At 35.9% G+C, this 10,805-nt stretch overlaps 1 long non-coding RNA gene across 1 annotated transcript in view; it reads right to left on the bottom strand.

Moving 5' to 3' along the window:
* Positions 1-9,684, bottom strand: part of LOC119616726 — a 54,720-nt gene extending 45,036 nt beyond the window's left edge. Inside the window, exons 1-2 of the long non-coding RNA XR_005232726.1 lie at positions 9,564-9,684; positions 3,902-3,954 (exon numbers count right to left, since the gene is read on the bottom strand). This is a non-coding gene — a long non-coding RNA (uncharacterized LOC119616726). The remainder of the gene's footprint in view (positions 1-3,901; positions 3,955-9,563) is intronic.
* Positions 9,685-10,805: the final 1,121 nt, after the last annotated feature.

Below are 10,805 nucleotides of genomic sequence, written 5' to 3'. Positions count from 1 at the left end.
ATTCTAATTTTCTGATATGATGAATTTGAGATTTTCATTTGTTGTCATTTGTAATCATCAAAATTAAAGGAAATAAACATTTGAAATATATGAATTTGTATGTAATGTATGAATATAATATACAAGTTTCACTTTTTAAATGGAATTACTCAAATCAATCTACTTTTTCATGATATTCTAATTTTATGACCAGCACCTGTAATTAGGGGAAGTGGGCACAGGTGAGTGATTACTAACTAGAATCAAGTGGAGATGGGCGTGGCAGGTAAGCAAGTGATAATAGAGGACAAGTGAATGATGACATGAAACAAAGACACAAGAAACAAAGACTGAACAAAACCCAGACTAAACATAAAGGCAACTAAATAACAAAATAAAAGAAACAATAAACCCAAATACAAAAGAAAACTCAGAGAACAACCCAAATCCTGACATTATTGGTTTATTATCAAAATTCTTTGTGAATGTTATATTATTTGTGTTTCAGTCTAGCAGAGATACAATAATAATATGGTGGAAGATATGACTCCAATGTTTCCAGGAGTCCTCCCTACAGATGTTAATGATAGCAGGCTACAGGATGTGCTGAAAGGCTGTCATAACAGCAAAAAGGCGACCTATGCTACATTAAATAAAAGCTAAGGGGAAAAAAATGAATAACACTTGAACAGCTTGGAAGTTAGTGATTAATTTTGCATGCTGTGAGCTTATTCATAAAAACAATCTTTTGTAAGTCTAACATTAAGGCTTGTTTTAGACTCGTAATGAAAACTTTCAGTAGATTTACTAAAATCCCACATATTGTCTACATACTGTACTTGCAGTAAGAGGTATCACAAAAAGTAAGGCATAACTTAAATGCTTGAAAAATACTTTTTTCTTATATAGACTTTGTTTTTTTGTTTTTTTTTAGGAAAATAAAAAAACTGTGACATGCTGACAACCATGAACAAAATTAAGCAGAAACAAATTTTGTGAGTGATAAGCGAGGATAACTTCACTTTCAACCAGTAAATGTACTTTCTAAGAAAACGTCTTATCATAGTATGTGTGAAGTAAAGTTTCAACTATGGCCAATCTTTCTTTTTTGTCATTTCAAAGAAGGAAGTATTTTTGAAACAAATTTACTAGAATTTAGCCTTGACCTGTGGTAAAAGAGCTATTGCATATTCTGGCTGTTTCTAAATTGACTAAGCATATTTGATCAATTGTCAACATTTAACAGTATACTGTAAATGCTAAACAAGAGAAAGCACAACATTCAAAATGTCCAAGTACCACCAGTAATGTCTTAAAATCATCAGAGAGCACTACTTTGTGCTCTTTGATGAGATAACTACTTTGTTTTGGACCGTTCTTTTGGCTTCCAGATTAGGAAAACCACTTTAAACTATATAGTTTTGGAATCCTTTAATTTACACGTTGAACACTAAGAGTGTAAAGAAAATGAACAACAAGAGCAAAGATTACATGGAGAGACAATCTATCATACTTGATTCTCATTTTTGCCACCATTTCAATTGAAATTGTGTATGGAAAAGAGAACCCACAGTCTAGATTTTAAAGACAAAAGATTTCACAAATCACCAGGGAAGCTTAGCACTTTTGAAGTTCCCTTGTAATTCTCTATGTTTGCTTCTTATCTAGCAGCTGTGTGGATGGTTTAATGCTTTAAATGGGACTTGTGCTGCTCCCCAAGAGGGTCTAGGGGTCTGGGCTCTTAGTACCCCCCTGACATACACTGTGTCTGTGCTTTCTCTCAGCGAATGCCACTGCAATGAGGTAAGAGGCCTTTGTACTGTACAGCACCTTTAGGCCACACACACCCACACACCAGATCACATGGCATCACTGTTCTTTGTCTGGATAGGGAACATTGTCCTACTCTTTGGAGGTAATTAAAAGAGAAGTCCAGCCATGGACTTTTCATGTGTTATTTAAGCAAAGACAGACAACAGCTTATCTTTTTAAAATTAGCAAGCACATAAGATAATATAAGATACAACAGTTCAAATCCTTTAGAATATATTTATAGTTCCCTCCCAAGATACCATAAACTTTTAGGTTTTGTAGAACAGAGTTTAAGTTTTTTCCATTAATAATCAATTTTACATTGATAGCAAAAACCACAAATCTGAGGAAAGCAAAAGAGACAGTTTTTCAAGATATTTAACTATTCAAAACTACCTTGATTGTATTTTAACTTAATAGTGTACAGAAATTCTCTTTACAAGTTGTATAGGGTTGAGACTGGGTTATTATGGTGACCATGACACCTCTAAAAAACTACTTTGAAAAGAAAGAGAAAAAAATCAAAGTGTCACTGACTTACTGTATGACAAAGTAGCACAGAAAAAATGATTATCAGAGAATACAACATGACACCAGATTGGTATGAACTGAGTAACACCAACATTTACGACTTTCCTTAATCTTGATTTTCTTTACAAGTTAAGGTGGAGTAGCTGCAGTGGTAGCAATTAATTACACTTTATTTAGCCTTATTTAATCATTAATAAAGGATTAATTAACCTTGAAAACAACATTAATTAAGGATGATGTACTCTTAATACGCTATAACTTAACACATTTATTAATGCTTTACCCTTAAAGGCTATACACTCCCAAAACCAGCATACTCAATGTTTTTTCATGCTTAATAACTCATGAATTAACTATTCTATATACTGTGTATATGTACGTAAATGCTCATATAAATGTACTTTCACACCATGTGTTAGACCTGTATTAATGGTTAGAGAATGTTTGAATTGACTATATACTCATCCTGCATTAATAATTAAGACAGTTGCTAGTAGTTAGTTAAGTTTTGTGGTCAGACAAATCATAATTTTAAACTCTTTTTGAAACTACAGACACTGCATTTTAGGGGCCCATCTGGCCTGTTTATCAGTGCACAGTTTAAAAGCTTGTCTCTCTGATGGTATTGGGGTACAATAGTGTCTCTGGCATGGGCAGCTTACACATCTGGAAAGGCAACAGAGAAGTACATACAGGTTTTAGAACAAGAGATGCTCCCATCCTGACATCTTTTTTAGGAAAGGCCTAGCAAGATAAAGCTCCTCCTATTGTGTCCATTACAACAGCATGGCTTTGTGGCAGAAGAGTCCGGATGCTGAACTGGCCTGACTGCAGTCCAGACCTCTCACCAACTGAAAACATTTAGCTCATCGTAACACAAAAACTCCGGTGAAGAAGTACTGTTGAACAGCTAGAATCCTACCTACAACAAAAAAATAAAAAATGGGACAAAATTGCCTCTAAAAGCTACAACTGGTCTCCACAGTTCCTAGATGTTTACAGACTGCTGTTAAAAGCAGAGGGGATGCTTCACAGTGAAAAACATGGCCCTGTCTCATTTTTATTTTTTTGAGATTTGTTGCTGCCATCAAAATCAAACTTTTACAATTTCTTAGTTTCCTTATTTGATAAGTTTACTATGCTCCATTATGAAGAGAATTCTGTATTATAAGATTTGCAAATCATTGAATTCTGATTTTATTTACATTTTACACAATGTCCCAACTATTTTGGAATTGCGGTTGTAGAAATAATCTGTGAAGAAAAGCTCTGAAATTTTCTGGTGTAGTCATACTTTTGAAGGATACCATCCTTGTTGCATTACCTAAAATAGTCTTCCGAACTTCTAGTTGTTTTCAGCCTTACTTTAATGATGCATAACCGCCTATGTTTAGACAAAATATTTAGATAATTCAGTTGTAAAAAGACATTATTTCATTTTTGTTTAGGCTGGTATTCAAAATATGCCTTCAGGGTTTGATCATACATTTCAAAAGGCAAATCTGATGAAAAAATAAAAACAAATAAAATAAAATAGAAATTTACAGGCAATCAGCAAGATAAAGATAGTTGACCTCACCTTTTCTGTGTCCTTACACAGGCTCTCAGGAGTCAGATCTTCTGTGATAATTGCTGTAAAGAGAAACAAAGTTAAAGCGCCAAAAGTACAAAATGAAAGTTATTATTATTTTAACATACAAAAAAATCATGTTAAATATAGGGCTGGAATTCCTGATGACATCATTTTCCTACTGGTGTCCAATCCTAATACTTGAGGGCCACTATCCTGCATGTTTTAGATGTTTCCTTGCTCGTGTAAAATATGGTTTTTGCTCATTTCTCATTTCTGTTAAACTAATTACAGCTTTATAATGTTTTATTCAAAGGGATCTCACAAAGGTGCAAACAGTTAAAGCTTGTATAAATGCTAAATGGTAGTGCAGTTCAAACTAAAATATAATCAAACTGATACTTTGATTGCTAAAAAATTAGTTTACACTTAGTCAATGATGAAACATAAACACACTTTGGTATTGCTAGAATGATTTGATTGTTAAAATGAGGTTTCGCTTAGCCAATGATAAAACAATCATAAAGAACAGTTATGTAAGTAGGGTGAGGGAAGGTGAAGGTTCCAGGGCATCATGATATGATAAGCTGCTGCAGTTGATTGTGTACAAAAAACTGGACTTGGGCGCAGTTTATAGTATAAAAAGAAGTGGAAGGGGGAATTACTTCAGACACAACTGGGAACCGGTTGCTGCTGTTTCTTCTTGCTGGTGAGTTGTTGTCTCCATTCAGCTGAATGTTTAAATAAATGTATGATTAGTAATTAAACCTCTGGTCTGGACTCATTTTGTGTGTCCGTCTTCTCTGCAACATCAAAGATCTGGTGAGAGAAACTAAGTGGTCAGGTGAGGTTCCTCTGAAAAGAGTGAATGCTAAAAACTTGGTTTTCTCAACACTCTTCATCTGGTCTTTAAGTTCTGCAGAAGCTTGTTAATCACTTAAAATCAGGTCTGTCAATGCAAAGAGACAACAAAAACAACCAGGCTTGAACTCCATTGTTCTAGACCAATAAAAATCAGCGATTTTATAAACAAAACTATCTTGTTGCCAGGCCCAGTGGAAAAATCTCCAAATTTCTACAAACTATGTTTCATTTTGAAGCTTTTGAGATAGTGAATTTAAAAAGAACAACTCAATATTGAAAAATTTCTTATTGTGACTCATTTTGCCACAATGGGTCAGCTATGTTACCAATGATTACAGAACACCCACACACACAGATTCACAAACACATACATAGAGTTCAAAAGATCTTGGCAGAACTGTATCAAACAGCATTTTGCCTGACTCCCTGGCTAATAGGGAAGTGCAAAAAATCCAATGTGTCTTTCCAATAATGTGCTTAGCTTCAGAACTCACTCTTTAAGTAGAAGTAGTAATGATGTTAGATTCTTACAACTGTGACCATTATATCAAAACAGAAAGAAGGAGGACAAAGCACAGTACGAATCAATTATATCCAGCATCAAAAGAGAAACAGCAATATTTTTAGCTACAGCGAAAAAATCACCAAGAACACTATCTGGCTAAGTATAACTGAAAAAGTCTGTTGAAAATCTTCTCATCTATTTACAGAAGTTGTACATGATCTTTGTACTCCTCATGAAACAAACAGAGGGGAGATGAGCAGCAGCTTGCTTTCTTTGGTTTCTCATCGCTTTAAGAAAACAATGACTTGACCAGAAAGGCAGCCTGGCTGCAGATGAACAGTATTTTTTCCCATTACCCTCCTCATTTATTTGTGTATGTTTTAAGAATCCTAAAAAAAGCAGTCTGATGTCCTGGTACCATGCTGATAAGGCAAGAAGTGAACTCTTTGCACTTTACACGGGGTCCCTGAGTCAGTTTCGGGGCAGCATGAGGGGCTTGGACAAGAAATCAGGGGCTGTATGCCAGACAGACACAGTCGTGTGGATAACATGTCTTTAATGCTGCTGATGGACTGCCCAACTGACGCCAAGGCTACATGGCAGAGTGCCCAACGTTCCTCCACTGACTGAGTGGCTGTAAAGCTTGGAGGATTGCTGTGAAACAAAGAAGCAAAGTCAGGGGTGACAGATAGACAGACAAAGGCCAAAGGCAAAGACATATTGCAAATAAGAAGAATCCAACTGAGACACTGCATGAAGTCTGGTGCAGGGACATGTTTAACCCAATTTCAACAATGTTTAAGCTTGATTATAACATAAAATCAGATGTACACCACTGACTCGGGCTGAATCTCATTCCCTAGTGTTTTCTGACCTTTATCCCTAAATTTCAATTGTTCTTTTGGCCTACGGTTTGAAATCACAATTGAGTAGTGGGTAAAATTGCCTTTCAAAAGCTAATTACTATCATGTTAATGTGTTTTTGCCACTGTGGCAACTTTTACCAACAGTGGTCAGCCACTTAGCAGGATACTCTAAAATCAGGTTTAATAATTTGTATAATCCCAGAAAGATTTTGCTAATAAAGAAGAGGATCTTTTTGCCTATGATGATATGATTGTGTTGGTTTGATCTATGAACAGATTCACCCTTCAAAAACTTGGTTATCACCAAAAAATAAAGAGTATATAATTTAAAAAAAAGATTAAAGAATGCAGTCTTGACTTGAGGATAGGACGCAAAATGAATTTAACAAGAATAAAACAAAAAGCTAACGGGGCTGCAAAACGAGATGCAAAGAAGCTAAGACACTTAAAATAAACAGGGAACAATTAGAAGGCAACCAGTATGGCAGACTGATGAGTTGTTGATAACTGGGAGTATAAAACGGCTGGGAAGAGAGATTACAAGTGGAGACAACTTAGACAAATGAACATAGGAAGCAAGTGTGAATGGTTAACAGAGGGCAAGATTGACTGAATGAAAAAATGGCTGATGACATAAGGAGACACTGAGAAACTAAATACAAATAATCTCAAAAAATAAACAAGAAAAATCAAAAACCCAAGAAACAACATGATAAAAAGAAACAGAATCCTCAAACCTACAAAACAAAAACCCTAGATTTAAAAACATCACATTGAAGAGCCTATCTGATTTTCAGGAGATTTTTATGCTGGATGCCAACTACATAGTAGAAGTATTCAAAACCTCCAGTTTGACTGAATTTGGGAGTCTACCCAATTCAATATGGCCACCACTGCCTTACAAAACATAAAAATGGCTGTAACTGTAAATCAGTTTTACAGATATTGAGCTTTGGTATTGTAGTAGCTGAGCATCATCCCCAACACATATTTTGAGAGCAATATTTTTACTTAAAACCTTGGCAATAACTGTTGGCATCAACCCTATCTGTCTGTTAAATAAACAGATCTTAAAGAAGAAAAAAAATATTGGCTGCAGCTCTACAACTGATTCACTTTTGGAGTCAATTTAAGATGGCTCCCACAGCTAATCAATCTTGGCCAATACAAAAATGGCTATAACTGTCATGAATTTCAGTGTTTTGAGTTTGGTTCCTTCTTTTGGTTTGTCTGTTGGTTTTCTGTCTCCTTTGTCACTGTTCACCTCCCCAGTAATTTTCTGGTCACGTCTGCCACACCCATCTCCACCTGTCAGTAATTGTTATCTCTCACCTGTGCCCACTTACCTTGTTATCAATCAGTGTTTAAAACTGGTCTCTGTTCTTCACTCTTCACTGGGTCATTCTGCTTGTTTATGTTTATTGTTGCCATGCTCCTAGCCTTGCCTCTCTTTTGGATTTTGTTATTGTTAGTTTTTGCTGCCACACCAGCCTTTTGTTTTGTTGGCTTATTTAAGTTAATAAAACAGTTTCCTTTTTTTTAACGATGAGTTCTGGGTTCACCTCCGTCTCCCCACCTTCTGACAATAACTTAGAGAATCGCTATAACTAGAATTGCTATAAAATTTGGCGTGGTCACTGACAGTTATTTACTCATAGCATTAATAGATCATGAAAGATCCCATAAGCTGTAGCATGAGATTGCATGTAGTATTATTTACAAGGTTTAACCAAAAATACTGTACTTATATCTCAAAATGAGATAATCATGGGCTACATTAACAATCCGGGGAAATGCAACCCAATTCTGATTATTTTGCCCCTATGTGACAAAATGACAAATCCAATTTTTTCATATCCATCCAGGTCTTTTCCGTATGTGGTACTGAATCTAATACATATGTAGTGTTTTTCAAAGTGACCCCAATGTGAACATTCATGTTGCATTTCATCCTACCTTTCACTCTAGGCTTCTACTCTGCAGCCACACATGCCTCTGCTCAAAGATAGCAGCCACAGCTCCAAAAAAGGTCATTGTTTATATTTTACCATTTGGATGTACAGTTGGCCCCAACTGGACAGCAACTTCAAAATCAATACACACATCCTAACACTTGGACCGTCCATATTTACTTCTGTAAATGCAGCATGCAGAGTTTGATGTCATATCTTTTTTTGCACATGCGGATCATTTTGGGAACTGAAGACTGTTTACAATAGAGTCTCATTTAAAATGTAACCTGAATGACCATGCAAAAAAAAGTTGGATTTGAGCAAAAAATCAAAATTGAAGTCTAGTGTTAGTCATGGCTGTATAAATGAGTTAAAGTAGTGGTTATATCACCTAACACTAACACTAGACCTCACGTGATCTTATTTAATGCAGGAACATAGTTCAGCGAAACCTGTTGTGTCCAACATTGAAGAATTTCTTTTGAAAACTATTTGTGAGCCTAAAACCGAAAGATAAATTATCACTTTGTAACTAGGAGCAGACATGAACTGAACACAGAAAAGTAAAGATAGAGAGGAGATAAACAACAAAACAATTTCTCCAACATGGTCGGCCTGCTTTCTGTCTACACTAAGAGCCCACAGGTAGATCTTATTTAACTAATTATGTGTCTTCTGAAGGGAATGGTTTAAAGCAAAGGGGTGAATATGCAGTACATGCACACACCACTTCTTCACTTGCAATTCTCTGCACATCACCTGTAACTGGTGGGCAGCTAAACCCCCTCCTCAACTTTTTCTGAAGCTGAACTAAAATTAATGAAATAAACTCTTGGAACTCCTGGCCACCATATTTAAGAGATGCTCTGGCTTCAAGTTAAAGGAAGGAAACTGCTTCATTCTTTTGTTAGCTAGGAGAGACTCACACCTGCAGCTTGTGGTAGTGAGTTTAAAACATACTCGTTTGTTAAAAAAAGGCTTTCATAGTTTAATAAGAGGCTTTGTGAGAATCAGTCAAACATAAGTAAATGACACTGCTAATGTTGGTTAGCTCTGTAGTAGCTAGTAACTAGTTAAACTAATGCTGTAACCTGACATGGTCATAAACAGAGACCATCATTAAAATTATGTCTAAAACATGTCAGAGAATTAATAGGTGGGCCTGGTCAAATGAAAACATGCAGCCTGATGAAAAATATATTTTTGAGGATAAATAGAAATAATGTCTTTATTTGATAAGTTAATTACTTTCAATTGATGTCAGTAGACCAACTTCATATACACATCAGATGATTATTCACTGCAAGGCCAGTGTTTAAAGTTGTTTTTTTTTTTAGTTATTTGGGGAAATCATGTCCCAGTAAAATTACCAGTCATTAAAGTTTGAATAGGAATATTTTTAGTAACAGTCACATCAAATCATCAGATGTCTGAATGTTAAATTCAGTTATTTTGAAGAGGCTATATGACAAGTTTAAACTTACGGTTCTGATGATAATGTCTTGTACAATGTGCAAAGGGGGAAATGTAGACCTGTGAGTGGATTCAAGCTTTCCAGCATATTTCTTCATGGTTGCTGAGAATCTTGTAAGTTGATTAAAAAAAAAAAAAAAAAAACATTAGTTCTGGGTAAATAAAATAATTTCACCTACATTTTGAATCCACAAATTAGATCTATTAGATTAAATTATAAAATGAAAATATATCCCTGAATAAACATTGTATTGTGGTTAAACCTAAACACAAAAACACCAACATTTGACCAGCATCTAAATGTGGTGGACTGACGGACTTTAGGATGATGGAGGGACTTTTAGATTTCTGTTATTTGACAATAGGTTTATTTAAAAACTTACAGCAACAGGTATAACTATGATGATTTATAAATGCTGCTTCAGTCTGAGTTTTGCAATTGGGATCTCATTAATTAAAGAATCAGTGAACAGACAGCTTACTGACAGTTTAAGCTGAAACTGAACTCATCACCTGATCTGGAGCCACAGGTGATGAGTTCAGCCTCTGTTACCATGGTGATCTAACAAGGCTCAAACTCATCACCTGGGGTCTCATGTAGAAAGAGTATTCAAAAAAAAGGCATACACTCTTTTCCATGCAAAAGCTCAGATGTATCAATGAGATGACTGTAGAAACGCGTGCAGCCCCATGTCTTCATACCTAGTGAACACACATTCTTATAAGTTTTGGTCTGCTGGCGAAACTTAGAGGGCATGCTACGAAACTGTTAATGATGTGAAATCTATTACTGGGCACAGCTGAAGGGTACTACAGAGCGAGATTTGAGCTTCGATTTGAGATTTCGAGCTTTGTTGAGCTGAAAGAGTTTGCTGTGTCAGAGGATCTGCTTGAGCTTAGCTAGATCACAATGGCAACAACTGTCGGGAAGCGCAACATGTTCATTAATTCTATTTTTAATAATATTTCAAAAAATTAAACCAGACTGTAACATGTATATGTCATCATAGTTCTGTCTGGTCCTGGAACATTTACAAAAAACATTGTTGAAAAATAATAAAATATTTTGCCATCATCCGGAGCCTGAGCTGGTGTGTCAGGTTGAGAGGTTCCGGCTAGAAATAGTCAGGCTCACCTCAACGCACAGCTCTGGCTCTGGAACCAGTCTCCTTGAGAGGGGTTGGACACTCTTTCACTCTGGAGTTGTCCCCGGTGAGAGGCGCCGAGCAGGAGTGGGCATACTTGTTGCCCCC

Source organism: Kryptolebias marmoratus, linkage group LG2 (genome assembly GCF_001649575.2).
Source record: "Kryptolebias marmoratus isolate JLee-2015 linkage group LG2, ASM164957v2, whole genome shotgun sequence".
NCBI lineage: Eukaryota > Metazoa > Chordata > Actinopteri > Cyprinodontiformes > Rivulidae > Kryptolebias > Kryptolebias marmoratus.
The sequence above is the reverse complement of the archived record's forward strand: the minus strand, read 5'-3'. Positions and strand labels throughout refer to the sequence as shown.